Below are 19,101 nucleotides of genomic sequence, written 5' to 3' on the forward strand. Positions count from 1 at the left end.
ATTTTTGAACCTGCTCATGCGAAACCTCAGCGTCTCCTGCGGACAGCAACCTCGAAAACCCCGGAGGACCTGCCTGCCTTGAACCTATCAAAAGACTGGGACTCCCAAGAGTAGTGGTTCTGCTCAAACAACAACACCCCTGGTGTCAGCCAGGAACCGCGAATCCAGGTGCCGGGGTGTCTTTTGGTGTCGGGAAATCTTACCCTCAGTTGGTCGTGGTTGGAGGGTCCCTGGTTCTGAGGCCGCATGCGTCTTCTGGTTCTTCGAGGAGGGTCCTTGGGTACTGGACTCTGGGCCACTCTGCACCCGCTGCACCCGGCCTGTGCCCGAGTGACCCAAGACTTAGAAGACATCCCCCCGTGTCTGTGGCCCGGAGTCCAGTGCCTAAGGACCCTCCTCGAAGAACCAGGAGACGCATGCGGCCTCAGAACCAGGGACCCTCCAACCACGACCAGCTGAGGGTAAGATTTCCCGACACCAAAAGACACCCCTGCACCTGGCGCCCGGCGGCCCCCTGTGCCTTCCTCTGGGGTACCTACCTTTTCTCCAACATCCCAACTTATCTCTCGAAGTGGTGGTCGCACCTGAAGAACCTCCGTCCCTAAGTATGCAGCCTTTGTTCACTTTTTAACTTTCCCATTGATTAACATTGGGCGCCTGAAGGCTCAAAAGCACCCTGCACCCCTCCGCCCGAGTGTCATCGGAAATGCAGCAACTACTCTACTTTACCTCCCCACTTGCCCTCTGTAAGTGACCAGGAGCTCAGCTCCCACAGCCGCGAGACCTTCTTGCTCGCAGCCACCAACCGAACGTCCCCTATCCTCCATAGGATTGCATTGGGCCTACTCTCTCTGCACTCGGCCGCCCCCGTGCCGCTGAGGGTGCAACAACTGTGCCTTTCCGACCCTGGGAGACCCCTGAGTCTATGCCCAGAACCTTACCTTCACCAGTCGAGTACTCACCTGAAAGCCGATAACTCACTTTCCTTCCATAGGATAACATTGACTGGTTTCACTTGGAAATTCTTCTAAGTGTGGAGTTTTGAAACTTTAAAATATTAATCAGCCGAATAACGAATTCCAATTTACTCACCTGTGATCAGAAGAGAAGCCAGTGCTGTACCTTTCAGCCCAGCACTGAACCGAAAAAGGAATTATAACTGTACTTACCAGTTACTTGAATAGCCTCCCATAGGATGACATTGCTTGGTTTTCACTGAAAAGTTTCTAAGTGTCTACTTTGAAAATACAATTATATTCTTTAAGATTCACAACTGTAACCAAAACGCTTTTACTTAACTGTTTAGGATCCAGTCCTGTGGTTAGAAAAGTAATCTATAAAGTGATCAATAGAATTTAATAAGAAAAACCCATTGAGCTCAATGTTATATTGTGTTTGAAATTGTGTTGCCTATTGCGGCCACTGTAGCTATTGTACTTACAAAGTCTATTGCCTATTTGCAAAGTAATAGGCAACTATATATTTTGATACAAAACAATTGGCCTAGAGTTCAGTTCTTGAGTGTGTGAGACCATTTGCTGACTGAGTGTGCACAACAAATGCTTTACACTGTCCTCTGATACTGCCTTACTGCTCGACCAAGCTACCACTTTAGAGAGTAAGGTTATATCTAACTTTAGCCTCTGCCAAACCTCTGGGGACTGGGGACTCTATACACACTGTACCTTACTTTGGTCCAGTATATATAGAGCCACTTTCTTACACCAGGTAGTAGAATAATCTGATGCAAACAATGTAATAACACAGGCCAGGCACTAGGAGAATCTGACGCAAACAGTGTAATAACACGGGCCAAGCACCAGGGTTAATGCAAACATTGAAATAACACAGGCCAGGCACTAGAGGAATCTTATGCAGACATTACAATAACACAGGCCAGGCACCAGGGTTAATGCAAACAATGTAATCACACAGGCCAGGCACTAGGAGAATCTGATGCACACAATGCAATAACACAGGCCAGGCACCAGGGTTAATGCAAACATTGAAATAACACAGCCAGGCACTAGAGGAATCTTATGCAGACAATGCAATAACACAGGCCAGGCACACTGAGAATCTGATGTAAGCAATGCAATAACACAGGCCAGGCACCAGGGTTAATGCAAACATTGAAATAACACAGGCCAGGCACTAGAGGAATCTTATGCAGACAATGCAATAACACAGGCCAGGCACTAGGAGAATCGGATGCAAACAATGCAATAACACAGGCCAGGCACTAGAGCAGGGGTACTTATAGTACAGCCTGCGGGCCTCCAGAGGCCCGGCAAGCCTTCCATGGCGGCCCGCGGACCTTGCAGACATGTACCAGTTTAAAAAAAAAAAAAATCTTGAGTGTCAGTAAACACTGCAGCAGCCTTGACTCAGAGAGGCTCTGCTCTATGGGGGCCGAGAGATTCCGGCCATGGAGTGGAGCTGCAGGGGCCTCAGAAGAGGTGAAACAGAACAAAGCCTCATTAACAAGTTAATAGTCTTTTAAAGACCTTTGAAGTGCTCCGGTGCGGCTGTGTGCGCGCCAGGCAAGCTGTCTCATCCTGGCTGCCACACAGGGGGGCGGGGGGAGCCCTTTTGAACTCAATGGGCGTTGCACGCCTATATGTGGCACAAATATTTCCTTCAGGGCAGGGTGGTCACATACATAAGCTTGCTTGCCCCTGAAAGGCAGGGCTGTCCTTCACAACCTACCTTTAACAGTGTGCAAAGCTTCAATTTGGACAATTACAGTGACCAGGACTCAAAGACAAACCCAGTGACTGATTGAACCGAGCATTATCTTGGAGATGACTCTGCGCAGCACGTGCTCCCCGGAGTAGCGTTCGTTTTATCGACACTGAAGGGATGAAAGTCTGAGTCAGCCCAGCCTTACTTGGAACCTCTGCCCTCCGGATTACACCTGTTCTCTGCCGCGGCGGTCCAGCCAGCTCTCATACACCCTCTACATTCGGGTGTCATTAATAATGTGCTTCAGATTTTGGGAAGGCTGGGGAAGGTGGTTCGATGTGTGCAGCAAAGAGCTCTTGCTTTTCGTGATATTTCTAATAGAATTATTACACCTCGCCTTGACAGAGATAGGGAGACGGAGATGGAGAGAGAGGGAGAGAGTCAGGGGAGGGCGAGGGAGGGAAAGTCAGGGGAGGGCGAGAGAGGGAGAAAGAGGGAGGGAAAGTCAGGGGAGGGCGAGAGAGGGAGAAAGAGGGAGGGAGAGTCAGGGGAGGGCGAGGGAGGGAGAGGGAGGGAGACAGAGAGAGAGAGGGAGGGAGGTACAGAAAGAGAGAGGGAGGGAGACAGAGAGTGAGGGAGGGAGACAGACAGAGAGGGACGAAGACAGACAGAGAGGGAGGGAGACAGAGAGAGAGGGAGGGAGAGAGAGGGAGCGAGGGAGAGAGAGGGAGGGAGGGAGACAGAGAGAGAGAGTGAGGGAGACAGAGAGAGAGAGGGAAGGAGTGAGACAGAGAGAGAGAGGGAAGGAGGGAGACAGAGAGAGTGAGGAAGACAGAGAGAGGGAGGGAGACAGACAGAGGGAGAGACAGAGACAGGGCGAGAGAGATTAAGGAGGTAGAGAAAGCGAGAGGGAGGGAGGGAGGGAGACAGAGAGTGAGAGAGAGAGAGAGAGATATTTGTGTATGCTGGGTCTGGTGGCTCAGTGGACGAAGACGTCCCCCGCAGGGACCTGTGTTCAACCTCATGGTCACAGGTTTTTTTTTGGCTCTAGCCCCACCCCCTCTCTCACTGACCCCGCCCCCACAGGTGCGGCCCTCGGCCACAAACCCCACTTTAAATTTGGCCCCTGAGAGAAAGTACCCATGCACTAGAGGAATCTTGTGGATACAATGCAATAACACAGGCCAGGCACTAGGAGAATCTGATGCAAACAATGTAATAACACGGGCCAGGCACGAGGAGAATCTGACGCAAACAATGTAATAACACGGGCCAGGCACGAGGAGAGTCTGATGCAAACAATGCAATAACACAGGACAGGCACGAGGAGAATCGGACGCAAACAATGCAATAACACAGGCCAGGCATGAGGAGAATCTGATGCAAACAATGCAATAACACGGGCCAGGCACGAGGAGAATGTGATGCAAACAATGCAATAACACAGGCCAGGCACGAGGACAATCTGACGCAAACAATGCAATAACACAGGCCAGGCACAAGGAGAATCTGACACAAACAAATCAATAACACTGGCCAGGCACGAGGAGAATCTGACTCAAACAATGCAGTAACACAGGCCAGGCACCAATGGGTTTGCGTCCAATGGAGGTACTAACAGAAAGTGTTCAGTGTCCACCAGCAGGAAAAGATCTATTCTGTCTGCACGTTCTCTTGACAGGTGAGCATGTAATAGCTGCGGGATCCAGGGTACTGTGTGGACAAGAGGGTGAGAGGCAAAGACTAGTTTCATATGGACTGAAGCATGGGCAAAATGAGCAAAATTTCAAGGCAGTATTTCCATATAATAATTCATGCAGTCAGTTTTTTGGGGGGGCCAGGTACGGGATATTACGTACCAAGGTGTGTCAGAGAGATTATAATCTTCCCTACAAGGGTCATCTGCTTTACAAAGAATTTCAATACGAGGAGTGACTCTAAAAAGCAGCAACGGGGCATGCAGTGAGAAGAGGGAATGCAGAGTATCACTAACGTTATGGAACAGCACACAACTTTAGAGGCTACGTAGATACAGGGAGACACCTGAAATGGGCTTTGCACCTCACATGAATCTAGAACACGAAAGCGCCTTTACACACAGACCAATCATCCTTGGTGTGTCCGAGGGGAGAATGAGAGGCTCAGAACACAAACATAGAAGGAAGAGCTAGTCGATGTTCAGGGACACGTTACTGGAAACTGACTACTCTAGTTAGTAGTGTCATGGACTGGTTCTGGGTACATGTGAATAAACTTATAGGAAACACTTCAACAAGTTGACCAAACATATATAACGCAAACAAGTACTGACCCAAATAGACACAAAAATATCAATTGAAAATGTATAAATACAAATAAATATATTTTTTATCTCATATTTTATTTTTTACGTATATATATCTGAATATAGAAATGTGATACAGTGACACCAAATGGACATAGATAAACCTGTACATTCAATAGACTGCAGTTAATACCATAGTTATTACGTCAGTTTCTATTAAGCATCCTAATTCATTAGGTTCATGGTTCGCCAGATGTATGCCAGATCAATGATTAACGGCAAACCACCTGAAGTTGAATGCACATAAAACAGAGTTCCTACTAATCTCTCCACCTAAGAGAAATACAGAAATATTGGAATGGATGAAAGTCGTGACTGCGCTAAACTGCACCCCAACCCTTGTCAACTCAGCCAAATCTCTAGGAATCATCTTAGATGAGAATCTAGACATGAAAGCCCACATTAACTCAATGGCGAAAAGTGCCCGCTTTCACTTGAACTACCTAAGAAAATTGAAACCATTCCTCACAGAGTCAGACCTCAAATTGGCTATCCAATCCCTAGTCATCTCGAGGATTGAATATGGGTGCACTACCTTGGCTGGATTACCAAAAATGTCCACAGCACCACTGAAAGCCTGCCTTAACGCTGCAGCAAGACTTATCACCGGAACTAGGAAATATGACCATATATCCCCGCACCTGAAAGCATTAAACTGGCTTCCATATGAAGCAAGAATCCAAATAAAGATAGCATGTATCACACATAAAGCATTACACGACAACACCCCAAGATATCTAGCAAAGAAAATCCAGCTGTCCAGTAGCAACCGACCATCTAGGAGTGCTGGGGAGCTGCTGCTACGACCAGCCTTCTTCCGAAAGAAAAAAACCTATGACAGAGCGTTCTCAGGAGCGGCCCCCAGAATATGGAACTCACTCCCTCCAAACATCAGGAAGATCCAGAATCTGGTAACATTCAAACGGGAAGTGAAGAGCCTGCTGATGAATAGATTCATTACTTAGCTAAGATCACTAAACATGGATTTGCTATAATTCTGCCTTAGTACAGATCAGGCACGCCATCATTACTTAGCGAAGATCACTAAACATGGATTTGCTATAATTCTGCCTTAGTACAGATCTGGTACGCCACCAAAATCGGAGGCACAGACAATTCTATAATGGAATACGTATCCTATGATACGGGAACAATCCAAGGGCCAATAGGAATGGAGATTTGATTTGAACAGGAGAACAGCATCTTTCATGAACTTATACCGCGCTACCTCATACATGAACTTATACCGTGCTACCTCATATTTGTTATATATACATGTTTTGTTATTATTTAATCATAGCATATTTACTTAGGCTAACGTCACATGTGCTACGTATATATATGTCATCTACCTCACTGCGATTGCTTGCTAACTGCTTATACATATGTTAACCTTGTTTCCTATTCTTATTTCATGTTAAGCGCTCTGATACCCACGGGTCTTGTTCGCGCTATACAAAACTCTATAATAAATAAATAAATAAATAAAATGTATAATGGTGCACTAACACATTTCAGAAATTCATTCGGTTATAAAAAAGAGGCTAGAAATCAATTGACACAAAACATATGGACTGGTTGTGGGGACGGTAGACCCCTACAACAAGCAGCCTTTGCTCCACGGCTAAAAGAAAAGGTCTCCACCTTCTTCTGACTTTTTCCATTAAATGAAAATATTGGTGGGAATGCACTTATAAATATGCTCAATACATCTAGCCAATGGAATAAAAAAGTCCTTGACACAACCCTTAATGAGGTGGGCAATTCACTGGTGTGCGCAGTTCACCACTAGACATCGCATCTAATGTTACTTCTAAACAGGGCCACTATACAGGTCCTTATCCTGGGATTGTAGTCACTCGGCTGCTCCCTCACAATCACCACCACCCCACATGTGGTTTACTGCACTAGGAAACTGTGCAACCAGGAGACTCTGTGTTTAATCCTGACCTACCAATTTGTGAAATAGTGCGCTTCGGGAATCAATGAATAAATGTATGCCTCTCCCCCATATATGTGCAAGATGGGGGGTATTTACAACCATCCTAAAGTTGTAAGTAAAAATGGGCCTTTAAAAATGGGCCCAGACTGTGCTGATGCGTCTTTAACTAAAGATTCATTCCTGCGGCTCCTGGACTGTTGTTGTTGCGTTGCCAGGAGTGATGTTGATGCGTTGCCAGTAGTGTTGTTGATGCTTTGCCAGTAGTGTTTCCGGCAGTTACGTTCCTGGTGCAGTTGGGTGTGTGGTGAATAAATCTTACCCTTAGCCTACCGATGGCTTGAATGTTTGAATACCACATAGACATTGCCTTTGAGGGGGTACACATCGCCCACTCTCATGGACTATTCACCAGAATGTAACGTGGCCAAGTAATAACCTTTGGAAAAGTAGTTCTGCGTTCATCAGACTTAAACTGTTTAGTAGTAGGAAAATCCTACTGTTTCTGTACCTCTGTCCCCTGATCAGACAATGTATGCACTTCGAAGGAGGCTGGATGGAAGTAATAAACGGGCTGGACTGTTCCCATGAGGCACTCGTTCAGAGCTGCTTAACTGTAGGTCTACACACTCCATATAAGCATCTCTAAAGGCAAAAACTGTTGAAGCAAAGAGAGGGGAAGAGCCCGTATGACCCTCTAGAGCCTAGGCCGCTCACTAGAAAATGACAACGAAGGACAGTACTCTAATAGGATAGACTGATTCACCTCAAAAATGAGGTCAACATATTATTTATCGCCTTAAAGGTGCAAAAGACACTCTGGAATGAAATCAAAACTATTCGAATAATCAATGTTCGTTTGCTGCAATGAAAGAAATCAACAGCAAAAATAGCTATTCTCACAATAAAATGTACTTATTTCAAGTTTGGTTCGCATATTTTACAAGAATACAACAACAAGACGACAACTGATAGACCACATTATAAAGCTTACCCACATGTCTTATAAAGGTTACTGGTACTTTTAGAACAACACAAAGGTTAAGGAAAAGCAGAAGTATCAATGTATACAGTGTATCCGCAATGACGGACAATAAACCCTTATTAATAGTGACCACATCAATCAATCAATCAATCAATCAAAGCATTTATATAGCGCACTACTCACCCAGAGGGTCTCAAGGCGCTAGGGAAGGGGGGTCCGCTACTGCTCGAACAGCCAGGTCTTGAGTTGCTTCCTGAAGGCGAGGTGGTTCTGGGTCAGGCGGAGGTGAGTCGGGAGGGAGTTCCATGTCTTGGTGGCGAGGTAGGAGAAGGACCGTCCCCCTGTGGTGGCTCTTCGGATGCAGGGGACGGCGGCGAGGGCGTGGCCAGTCGATCGAAGCTGACGTTTGGGAGCGTAGAAGTTGAGGCGGCTGTTGAGGTACCCTGGGCCTTAGTTGTGTAGGGCTTTGTGTGCGTGGGTGAGGAGACGGAAGGTGATTCTCTTGTTGACCGGGAGCCAGTGCAGGTCTCTCAGGTGTCCGGAGATGTGGCTGCGACGGGGGATGTCCAGGATGAGTCGTGCTGAGGCGTTTTGGATCCGCTGGAGTCTCTTCTGGAGTTTGGCGGTGGTTCCGGCATAGAGGGAGTTGCCGTAGTCCAGGCGGCTGGTGACAAGGGCCTGGGTGACCGTCTTCCTGGTCTCGGTGGGGATCCACCGGAAGATCTTACGTAGCATGCGCAGGATGTTGAAGCACGACGAGGAGACGGCGTTGACTTGTCTGGTCATGGAGAGGGAGGAGTCCAGGATGAATCCCAGGTTGCATACGTGGTCTGTTGGTTTGGGTGCGCTGCCTAGGGCGGGGGGCCACCAGGAGTCGTCCCAGGCGGAGGGTGAGGATCCCAGGATGAGGACTTCCGTCTTGTCCGAGTTCAGTTTCAGGCGGCTGTTCTTCATCCATTCGGCTACCTCTTTCATCCCTTCGTGAAGGTTGGCTCTGGCGGTGGCGGGGTCGTTGGTGAGGGAGAGGATCAGCTGGGTGTCGTCGGCGTAGGAGATGATGTTGAGGTTGTGTTGGCGTGCGATGGCTGCGAGGGGGCTCATGTAGACGTTGAAGAGGGTTGGGCTGAGCGAGGAGCCTTGAGGAACGCCGCAGATGACTTCGGTGGCATCAGATCTGAACGGGGGGAGGAGGACTCTCTGTGTCCTCCCGGCGAAGAAGGAGATGATCCACTCCAGTGCCTTCTCCTGGATTCCGACGTTGCTGAGTCGCTGCACTAGTGTACAGTGGCAGACAGTGTTGAAGGCCGCGGAGAGGTCTAGGATAAAAGGGGCTGCTGCTTCTCCATTGTCAAGCAGTGCTCGGATGTCATCGGTGGCTGCGATCAGGGCGGTCTCGGTGCTGTGGTTGGCCCGGAAGCCAGACTGCAGACATAACCACCGTCTCCAGGTAGGAGCGCCTAATTACAAAAGACCTGCAAATATGGTGAACGACTACAACGCATCGAACTGTGACTATGACATTGGTCTATCAAAACATTTGAATTCTGCGTTTGTTGTTCTTGTTAGGTGTTGATCCTGGAAGATATAGCTCGATGGGTTTCGGGCTTGTACTTTATGCACGCTTCACGACTTTGTGGAACGGACGTCACCCAAACATCGCAACATGTTGAGGAGGCCATTGGGGTGAGAGTTGATCACTTAAAATGGAGCTCCACGATAAAAGAACTGTTCGAAGAAGCACTGGGGTTACCAGCTTCTGAAAAGGGCATGGCCTCTGTTTAGATAGCTGTCCAGAGGGCCAGAGACCTGGATAGGGCCATCAATGTAAGCAATGGCCGGGAGACGCCATGGCTAACTTGTAACTCCTGGGTCAGTTTGCTTGTGTGGTGGTGGCAAAGATTCGTGGCATGCTGATATGGTTGGGTTGCGAACACGATCCACAAACTGGCATGTGGACGCTCACTACGGGATCCTTGCTGCCCAGCTGCTCCTGCCACCCAGCGCCAAACAACCAGGACTTTTATAGCTGAGATGTGTGCACCCTGCCAGGCTGTTCTACCATGTTCTTAGAGGTCACCAGCTGAACAGTCCATTTTACCTGTCAGAGGTTGGCCGCGATGCCTACATTGAATTGAGTAAAGTTCCATTCACGTGTCATGACCAGACCCTGCATTGCAATCCACGTTTGAATTTCGAGATGTGTATTTATAATATAAGGTAGCAGGGCTCTATATTGTGTACACATGTGTATGTGTTTTGTTACCAGTCGCATCCATGTTCAATTGCCCATCATCTGACATGGCGCAAGAAGCTCAATATTATCAGCAATCGAGACGGGAAGGGTGTAACTTTGGACACAAGGGTGGAGGGATGGAGTCAGGACCGCCTGTTAGAAGGTTCACACTCACTGTGCTCATGTTGTAAGGATTCCCGCATGGAGGCGGCATCATCACTACCTGCTGTGAGCAGCAATCACCCTGCCTGAAGTCCATGTTTGTGCTACAGAAGAAGATGGACGATGAAATAGGAAACCAGTAAATCTAGACAGGGAATAAGCATTCAGGATATGAGAATACCACAGAAAAGTGGGTCGCAAACAAATTGGCTTTGTTGTAACTCAAGTTGCTTTACTGCCCGACACGAAGAGCCGCTGTTTCAAGAAAAGTATCACTGATAGTGACTCCCCGTAGACGAGGGCACATTGCCTGGTTTCTGCAAGTCTTCCGTGATGAAACTATTGTCGTGGGCAGTGGCCCTATGAGCTGCTTGTCTGATGAGAGGGAAGAGGAGAGAGCCTTGCCCAGCAGCAGTCTGCCTGACCTTTGAGGAGGACCAGCAGCCGAGCCCCTTGTGAGGAACGGCCCAGAAGGAACAGAGGAAAGGTGGCAGAGTGCCGAGAAGTCCTATGAAGTGCCCAGGGTCCCCCAGTCTCCCTGACTGAGCAAGTCTGTGTAGAGGTTGTGTCTCACCTGCCACTGGATTCAAGATAGCCTGGCTGATGAGGGTTATGAACCCGAAACCGGTCCCAGGATGCTTGAGTCCGGTCCAGGGAAGACATGGCTTGGCAGTTCGGGCTGGACTGTTCCCATGAGGCACAGGGTCAGACTGATTTGCATATGGTCATGTCTGAACTGGGGTGGCAGAGTGAGCTAAAGAACGGTGATGGATTAAACCCAGATCAGTTGACTGGGGGTGAGTGTTTGGTTTGCTCAAATGCTCCGTCCATCATCCCCTTTTGTCTCACTTGCCAGAGACAACTGCTAAATAAAAAAGCTGATTCGGAGACGACAGAGGGTAAGATGCAAACAACCACTGCTGACTCTACCGTTGTTGCACTTCTGCGATAACACCAGCACCTCAGACCCAAGAAGGCGATCCTTCCACCGCGACTACTCGACCTTCCGCCATAACTACTGGGGCAGACATCTCAACGTGTCTTCATGGAGACACTGTCAAACCAGCGAGCTGCCCATTGATGGGAAATCAAAGGACAGCGATGGGATGTCTCTTTGCCCCAGAGCTGGCCGTGTTATTCATGGCCAAGTTTGAGGAGAAGTTTATCTATGATGGCAATCCATTTGCGCATCAATTTTGAAAATGGTTTCGGTTTATTGATTAAATTTTTTGCATTTGGGATGGACAAGATGATCTTAAATTTGTTTGTTGAATGGTTGAATCCCAGATCAGTAGATATACAATTCTGTGTGTCCAGTAACCAGTCATCTATCTTACATTTTTGGATGTAGCGGTCTTTGGCCATAATGGCCGATTATGAACTACATTATTTAACAAATCAACGGTTAGGAACAATGCCCTGCATTATACTAGTCATCATCCAGGCAGTTTACGAGACAATTTTCCTTAGGGAGTTTCTCCCCATACGACGAATGCAGAAATTCTTGTGCCCAAATTAAAGGAACGCGGATACCCAAACAAATTGCTGAGAAACACAATGAAACGTGCTTGGTGGGCTCTAAGAGAGACCCTTCTGGAAAAAAGAACAGCAAATGACTAGTTAGAACGCATGGTATGCGTCTCCACATTTTGTTCAAAGACTAACCAGTTCAAAAAGATTATCAGACAAAAATGGCATTTCATTTAAAGAAAAGGACAAATCATTCGAGCAGCCATTGTTTGCATTGAAAAAAGAACATACTATTGGAAGCCAGCTAGTTCATGCTGTGATACCTTCAGGGCCCACGAGAAGCAATCCACGCAATGTATCTCCATTGGAGGGACATTTCAAATGTGGCACATGTGTCTGTTGCCCCCAAACAATAGAGGGAACTTTGTTTCAGCACAACAACGTTAAATGGCTACATAAGAATTTCTCAAACTGTAAAACAAAAATTTCGTATATGTGATTCAAATGTCCTTGTAAAAAATTGTACATCGGTAAGACCAACCAGGAGATTTGGAAAGGATCATCCAACATAAATCATGAATAAGGCGTAAATTTCTGTCTGCTTCATTAGTCAACCATTCATAATCATTAGATAATCACCATACAGAGGCGGATTTACGATGGACAGTTTTGACAACCATTAAAATCGCCCCTCAGGGAGGTGACATTGATCAAAAACTGAACCGGAAAGAGGCCTATCTTATATTACATTTTGACACTGTGTCGAATGGACTCAATGAAATGTCAGAATTAAATCATTTGTCTGTGATATAATTATCCCGTCTAATTCATGTTTTCCAACTTCTTCATGATGTGTCACCCCGACACATGATATTCCGTCATTTTCTAAACTGTGCCTCATCTGTTTGGAGCTGAAACTTTGAGATTCTCTCAGTAAATGCACTTGGGTATTGAGAGACCACATGCTTCATCTTCTCTGCACCCCTGGACTGGCCTCACCTCCTCTGCACCCCTGGACAGGCCTCACCTCCTCTGCACCCCTGGACAGGCCTCTCCTCCTCTGCACCCCTGGACAGGCCTCACCTCCTCTGCACCCCTGGACAGGCCTCACCTCCTCTGATCCCCCTGGACAGGCCTCTCCTCCTCTGCACCCTTGGACAGGCCTCTCCTCCCCTGTCCCTCCCCTGGACTGGCCTCACCTCCTCTGCACCCCTAGACAGGCCTCACCTCCTCTGCACTCCTGGACAGGCCTCACCTCCTCTGCACCCCTGGGCAGGCCTCTCCTCCTCTGCATCCTTGGACAGGCCTCTCCTCCTCTGCACCCCTGGACAGGCCTCTCATCCTCTGCCCCTCCTCTGGACAGGCCTCTCCTCCTCTCCTCCTCTGGACAGGCCTCACCCCCTCTCCTCCTCTGGACTGGCCTCTCCTCCTCTCTTCCTCTGGACAGGCCTCTCCTCCTCTGCTCCCCTGGACAGGCCTCTCTGCTCCTCCTTTGCTCACCCTGGACAGGCCTCTCCTCCTCTGCTCACCCTGGACAGGCCTCACCTCCTCTGTACCCCTGGACAGGCCTCTCCTCCTCTGACCCCTGGACAGGTCTCACCTCCTCTGCACCCCTGGACAGGCCCCACCTTCTCTGCACCCCTCTCCTCCTCTGGATCCCCGGACAGGCCTCTCCTCCTCTGACCCTGGACAGGCCTCTCCTCCTCTGCCCCTCCTCTGGACTGGCCTCTTGGTGAAGGATTCTCATTAAGGACAGAGGAGCCCAGAGTTCCTTCCACCCCATCCAGCGCCTCTGCCTCTGCCCTGAGCCTTGGGGCGCTATGGACAGGCCCCGAAGAGAGAGAGTGCATCCCTGGATAGGCCTCACCTCCTCTGCACCCCTGGCCAGGCCTCTCCTCCTCTGCTCCCCTAGACAGGCCTCTTCTCCTCTGCACCCCCGAACAGGCCTCACCTCCTCTGCACCCAAGGACAGGCCTCTCTTCCTCTGCCCCTCCTCTGGACAGACCTCTCCTCCTCTGGTCAGGCCTCTTCTCCTCTGCTCCCCTGGACAGGCCTTGCCTCTTCTGCTCACCCTGGACAGGCCTTTCCTCCACTGCATCTCCTCTGGACAGGCCTATCCTCCGCACCCCTGGACAGGCCTCTCCTCCTCTGACCCCTGGACAATCCTTGCCTCCTCTGCACCCCCGGACAGGCCTCTCCTCCTCTGCCCCTCCTCTGGACAGGCCTCTCCTTCTCTGCACCCCTGGACAGGTCTCTCCTCCTCTGACCCCTGGACAAGCCTCACCTCCTCTGCACCCCTGGACAGGCCTCTCCTCCTCTGCCCCTCCTCTGGACAGGCCTCACCTCCTCTGCACCCCTAGTCAGGCCTCTCCTTTTCTGCACCCCTGGACAGGCATCACCTCCTCTGCCTCTTCTCTGGACAGGCCTCTGCACCCCTAGACAGGCCTCCCCTCCTTTGCACCCCTGGACAGGCCTCACCTCCTCTGCACCCCTGGACAGGCCTCACCTCCTCTGCACCCCTGGACAGGCCTCTCCTCCTCTGCCCCTTCTCTGGACAGGCCACTGCACCCCTAGACAGGCCTCTCCTCCTCTGCACCCCTGGACAGGCCTCACCTCCTCTGCACCCCTGGACAGGCCTCTCCTCCTCTGCCCCTCCTCTGGACAGGCCTCACCCCCTCTCCTCCCCTGGACAGGCCTCACCTCCTCTCCTCCCCTGGACAGGCCCCACCTCCTGTGCTCCCCTGGACAGGCCTCTTCTCCTCTGCACCCCTGGACAGACCTCATCTCCTCTCCTCCACTGGACAGGCCTCTCCTCCTCTGCACCCCTGGACAGGCCTCTGCACCCCTGGACAGGTCTCTCCTCCTCTGCCCCTCCCCTGGACAGGCCTTGCTGGACCCGGCCTCGTGGCGTGGTCCCCCTCCTCCCACATGGCGGGCCCTGGATGACATCGACCCCTGTCCTCCGGCCTGAGGCTACCCCTTCCAACCTTCACGAGAGCCACCACTCATGGCGACCCCTACTCGCCCCACGCTGTTGGTCCGATCCCTATCCCGGTCCACCCTCTCAGGCCCGACTCCATCTTGGGCCTTCCACGTCCGGGCCCCATGGCCTCGGCCCGACCTCAGCCCGGCCCCAGCTAAGCCCCGACATCGAGGCACCAAGATCCGACCAGGTGGTAAATCGGCCACTTGACGGATCAAGGAGGAGGGGAGTTTCGATGGCCCTCCAGCCGTCCCCGGACGCCTGGTTTCGATCGCCTCCTGCCTCCCTGGGCGCTGGAATCACCCCCCTGCTGGGTGTCTGGACACACTCATTCCGGCCCCTCTGACCCCCCAGGTGCGAGGGTCCGGACATCAAAGGACTTCAGACCTATATCTGGGGCAGCTCTGAAATGGGTCGGCAGTTGTATCCTGGAATCGAGAGACCCTGAGAAGAACTCGCCTACTTCGAACGCTGAAACCACCTTTGGAGCCCAGCTGGCGCTGCCGCGGCCCAACCTCGCTGAAACCACCTTCGGAGCCCTGCTGGCGCTGCCGCGGCCCGACCCCGAGGAACCCCCCAGCTCGAGGATTGAGAGCTGAGCGTAGGGTATTCCTGTACCCGGCTGGTACTAAGACTGTCCCGCTACCCCCTTCCCACAGTTACTAAGACTTTGAAGATCTCTCGATCTATTTGTACATATTGCTGAGATAACCTGCTTTGATGGCTGATAAAGACGTTAAGAATCTATCCTTGTGTAGTGTCCTTCTGTAGTGGTGTGATTGCTCGCCTGTACGATCCTAGGAGAGGAACCTCGCCAGGAGGCCTCTCCACGGCGCTCGGCCAGTTTCATAAGGAGAGGTGGGTCTCGGGGTGGTCGGCCAGATAGCCTCTGCCTCCCCCCTAAGATCGCCTTTCTAACAGGCCTCTCCTCCTCTGCCCCTCTTCTGGACAGGCCTCTCCTCCTCTGCCCCTCCTTTGGACAGGCCTCTACTCCTCTGCACCCCTGGACAGGCCTCACCTCCTCTGCTCCTTGGACAGGCCTCCTCTCCTCTGCCCCTCCTCTGGACAGGCCTCTCCTCCTCTCCTCCCCGGGACAGGCCTCACCTCCTCTGCCCCTCTTCTGGACAGGCCTCTCCTCCTCTACCCCTCCTCTGGACAGGCCTCTCCTCCTCTGCACCCCTGGACAGGCCTCACCTCCTCACCTCCCCTGGACAGGCCTCTCCTCCTCTGCACCTCTGGACAGGCCTCTCCTCCTCTGCCCCTCCTTTGGACAGGCCTCTCCTCCTCTGCACCCCTGGACAGGCCTCACCTCCTTTCCTCCCCTGGACAGGCCCCACCTCCTCTGCTTCCTGGACAGGCCTCCTCTCCTCTGCCCCTCCTCTGGACATGCCTCACCTCCTCTCCTCCCCTGGACAGGCCCACCTCCTCTGCTCCCTTGGACAGGCCTCCTCTCCTCTGTCCCTCCTCTGGACAGGCCTCTCCTCCTCTCCTCCCCTGGACAGGCCTCACCTCCTCTGCCCCTCCTCTGGACAGGCCTCTCCTCCTCTGCATCCCTGGACAGGCCTCTCCTCCTCTGCCCCTCCTCTGGACAGGCCTCTCCTCCTCTGCTCCTTCTCTGGACAGGTCTCATCTCCTCTACCTCTCCTCTGGACAGGCCTCTCCTCCTCTGCCCTCAGGACAGGCCTCACCTCCTCTGCACCCCTGGACAGGCCTCTCCTCTTCTGCACCCCTGGACAGGCCTCACCACCTCTGTACCCATGGAAAGGCCTCACCTCCTCTGCCCCTCCTCTGGAAAGGCCTCTGCACCCCTGGACAGGCCTCTCCTCCTCTGCCCCTCCTCTGGACAGGCCTCACCTCCTCTGCACCCCTGGACAGGCCTCCCCTCCTCTGCCCCTCCTCTGGACAGGCCTCACCTCCTCTGCTCCCCTGGACAGGCCTCTTTCTCCTCTGCACCCCTCGACAGACCTCAGCTCCTCTCCTCCCCAAGACAGGCCTCTCCTCCTCTGCACCCCTGGACAGGCCTCTGCACCCCTGGACAGGCCTCTCCTTCTCTGCCCCTTCTCTGGTCAGGCCTCTCCTCCTCTGCACCCCTGGACAGGCCTCTCCTCCTCAGCCCCTCCTCTGGACAGGCCTCTCCTCTGCCCCTCCGCTGGACAGGCCTCTCCTCCTCTCCTCCCCTGGACAGGCCCCACCTCCTCTGCTCTCCTGGACAGGCCTCACCTCCTCTGCCCCTCCTCTGGACAGGCCTCTCCTCCGCTCCTCCTCTGAACAGCCCTCTCCTCCTCTGGGCAGGCCTCTCCTCCTCTGCCCCTCCTCTGGACAGGCCTCTCCTCCTCTGCCCCTCCTCTGGACAGGCCTCTCCTCCTCTCCTCCTCTGCCCCTCCTCTGGACAGGCCTCTCGGTGAAGGATTCTCATGAAGACAGAGGAGCCCAGAGTTCATTCGACCCCATCCAGCGCCTCTGACTCAGCCCTGAGCCTCAGGGCGCTATGCACAGGCCCCGAAGAGAGACACTGCTCCCCTGGACCTGCCCAGAGCCCCGAATGCAGCTGTGGCTCGAGGCGCTTTAATCCCAGGGTCTCCAGCATTGTTCAAAGCCTCGGTTTAAAGCTCCCTCCAGATACGAGGAGCTACACACTGACAGGTGTCACTCAAAGTGATGGAATGAGAGAAATGTTCTGATTCAGCCCATAAGTGACCTCTGACCCCTCAGTGTCCTCTCTGGGGGAGGGAAGATCTAGGGGGTGTTTCTGGCTGGTGCTGATGCTCGTGTCTTGTGCAGCTGACACTGCCCCCCCCCCCTGTCCCCCACTCCTGGTGTCTGTCCCTCTGGGGGTCACTGTGTGTGTCTCTTCTTGTGATAATAAATGTTTAATCCGAGGCGCCTCGACTCCCCCCCCCCCCCGCCTCCTTCACGCTTTATAAAGATCCTGACATAAATACAGAATAAACCACCCCCTGGGGACTGCTGCTGCCTCCCCCTGGGGGCCCCTGTAGGAGGTTAGGAGAGGCCCCTGCTTCTGGGAGGGGCCCCTCTGCTGCTCCTTGAGGGAGGGGCACCTCTGCTTCTGAGAGGGGCCCCTCTGCTTCTGTATGAGGGAGGGGCCCCTCTGCTTCTGTATGAGGGAGGGGCCCCTCTGCTTCTGTATGAGAGAGGGTCCCCTCTGCTTCTGTATGAGGGAGGGGCCCCTCTGCTTTTCATTGAGGAAGGGGCCCCTCTGCTTCTGTATGAGGGAGGGGCCCCTCTGCTTCTGTATGAGGGAGGGGCCCCTCTGCTTCTGCATGTGGGAGGGTTCCCTCTGCTTCTGTATGAGGGAGGGGCCCCCTGCTTCTGTATGAGGGAGGGGCCCCTCTGCTTCTGTATGAGGGAGGGTCCCCTCTGCTTCTGTATGTGGGAGGGTCCCCTCTGCTTCTGTATGAGGGAGGGGCCCCTCTGCTTCTGTATGAGGGAGGGGCCCCTCTGCTTCTGTATGATGGTGGGGCCCCTCTGCTTCTGTATGAGGGAGGGGCCCCTCTGCTTCTGTATGATGGCGGGGCCCCTCTGCTTCTGCTTGTGGGAGGGGCCCCTCTGCTTCTGTATGAGGGAGGGGCCCCTCTGCTTCTGCTTGTGGGAGGGGCCCCTCTGCTTCTGTATGAGGGAGGGGCCCCTCTGCTTCTGTATGAGGGAGGGGCCCCTCTGCTTCTGTATGATGGTGGGGCCCCTCTGCTTCTGTATGAGGGAGGGGCCCCTCTGCTTCTGTATGATGGCGGGGCCCCTCTGCTTCTGCTTGTGGGAGGGGCCCCTCTGCTTCTGTATGAGGGAGGGGCCCCTCTGCTTCTGTATGAGGGAGGGGCCCCTCTGCTTCTGTATGATGGAGGGGCCCCTCTGCTTCTGTATGATGGAGGGGCCCCTCTGCTTTTCATTGTGGGAGGGGCCCCTCTGCTTCTGTATGAGGGAGGGGCTCCTCTGCTTCAGTATGATGGTGGGGCCCCTCTGCTTCTGTATGAGGGAGGGGCCCCTCTGCTTCTGTATGATGGAGGGGCCCCTCTGCTTCTGTATGAGGGAGGGGCCCCTCTGCTTCTGTATTATGGAGGGGCCCCTCTGCTTCTGTATGATGGAGGGGCCCCTCTGCTTTTCATTGTGGGAGGGGCCCCTCTGCTTCTGTATGAGGGAGGGGCTCCTCTGCTTCTGTATGATGGAGGGGCCCCTCTGCTTTTCATTGTGGGAGGGGCCCTCCTGCTTCTGGACGGACGGACGGACAGACGGACGACGGACGGACGGACGGACGGATGGACGGACACACGGACGGACGACGGACGGA

At 52.6% G+C, this 19,101-nt stretch overlaps 1 protein-coding gene across 1 annotated transcript in view; it reads right to left on the minus strand.

The window, feature by feature from the left end:
• The window catches only part of LOC147736938 (uncharacterized), a 79,273-nt gene extending 62,004 nt beyond the window's left edge, over window positions 1-17,269 (minus strand). Inside the window, 1 exon segment of the mRNA XM_086953934.1 lies at window positions 17,022-17,269. The gene's annotated coding sequence lies outside the window, so the exon portion shown is untranslated.
• Window positions 17,270-19,101: the final 1,832 nt, after the last annotated feature.

This window comes from Lissotriton vulgaris, chromosome 1_1 (assembly GCF_964263255.1).
Source record: "Lissotriton vulgaris chromosome 1_1, aLisVul1.2, whole genome shotgun sequence".
NCBI classification, from domain to species: domain Eukaryota; kingdom Metazoa; phylum Chordata; class Amphibia; order Caudata; family Salamandridae; genus Lissotriton; species Lissotriton vulgaris.